This window comes from Chrysochloris asiatica, unplaced genomic scaffold (genome assembly GCF_000296735.1).
Source record: "Chrysochloris asiatica unplaced genomic scaffold, ChrAsi1.0 scaffold00018, whole genome shotgun sequence".
NCBI lineage: Eukaryota > Metazoa > Chordata > Mammalia > Afrosoricida > Chrysochloridae > Chrysochloris > Chrysochloris asiatica.
In genome coordinates this window covers 9,797,265-9,798,799 of record NW_006408536.1, presented here as the reverse complement: position 1 = coordinate 9,798,799, position 1,535 = coordinate 9,797,265, and positions in this window count along the sequence as shown.

Here is a 1,535-nt window from a genome sequence, read left to right as displayed (position 1 = left end):
CATTATTTACCTCTGTCTCACTTAGCCCATTGAGACCTGTCTAATTGTTCTCCCATCTGCTTTGTTCTTCCATTCCCCTCTCCCTACTTGTGTATTGCCTCCTCCTAGCACCCAAACTATTCTGTGTCTAATCCCTGCATATAGGTATTTTTTAAAAAATTGTTTTGTCTACTCTTCTATGCACTTAAACTTTTAATAATAAGCAGTCCAAAAAATGACAAAATAAGAGTCTCTCTCCAACTAAATGTTGTCAGGTCTGCATAAGATCCTGGTAATTAATATATTCATTTTTGATACCATGAGGACAGTAATCCTGAAGGAAAAAACTAGCATGCTGAGGGTAGAAGAGCAAGAACATGAAAAACCTGGTCACTGGTGGCATTACTGAACCACGGAATTACCCAATATACCTCTGAATTTCTTAATATGGGATATAATGAAGTTTTCTTATTGCTTATGCCATTTTAAATTGTGTTCTCTCATGCCAATAATTTAAAATACCCTAATTAGTACAGTTTGGGAAATCAATTTTCAAGTATCCTGCTATAATAGAGTAAACTGAAAACACTACAGCTCCTTAGCCAGCTGAAGAGGAATGATAGGGTCCACTGTTGTTGTTAGGTGCCATTGAGTCTGTTTTGACTCCTAACGACCCTATGCACACCAGAAGGAAACACTGCCAGGTCCTGCGTCATTACCGCAATTGTTCATACACTTGATCCATCTTGACCATTATAATAGCCAGGAAAAGATATTCTCCTTCCTTGGAATTTCATACATTTAAATTTACTCCTTTGTTTTAAAACTTACTCTATTTCATCATGTACTGTGTATATTTGTGGAGATACCTTACCTCTATCACTAAATTCCAAGTCACTGTATGATTAAAGTAGCATGTACTTGCTCTGGACAACCAAATGTATGTGCCACTTTCCAACTTTGCATACAATGATGATAGCTTGAAATGGGTTATACTGTTTGTTGTTAAGTGCCGTTGAGTAGGTTCCAATTCATAGTGACCTTGTATAGAGTTTCTGAGGAGCACCTGGTGGGTTGGAACTGCCAACCTTGTGGGCCCAATGCTTATCCTATGTTGTTGTTGTTGTTAGGTGCTGTCAAGTCTGTTCTGACCAAGAGCGACGCTGTATAGGGTTTCCGAGGAGTGTCTGGTAAGCTTGAACCGCCAAACCAATATTGCAGTTAACAACAACGATACTGATGTTTCTGCTTTCCTTTTCATTTTTGAGAGCTTCCAATTTGCCTAGATTCGTATTTCATACATTCCATGATCTAATCATTAATGGATATTTGCATCTGTTTCTTCTCATTCTGAATTGTGCCCCATCAGCAAATGAAGGTCCTGAAAGCTTTACTCCATTTGCGTCATCATGGCCAACTCTACTTTGAGTGGGCAGCTCAGTACCCAGTCATATTTTGAGTACCTTCCAACCTTAGGGGCTCATCATCTGACAGTGGTCTAGTGCTCTACATCATGTTTCAATATTCAATATCCTTACTCCTTGTTGTTGTTAAGT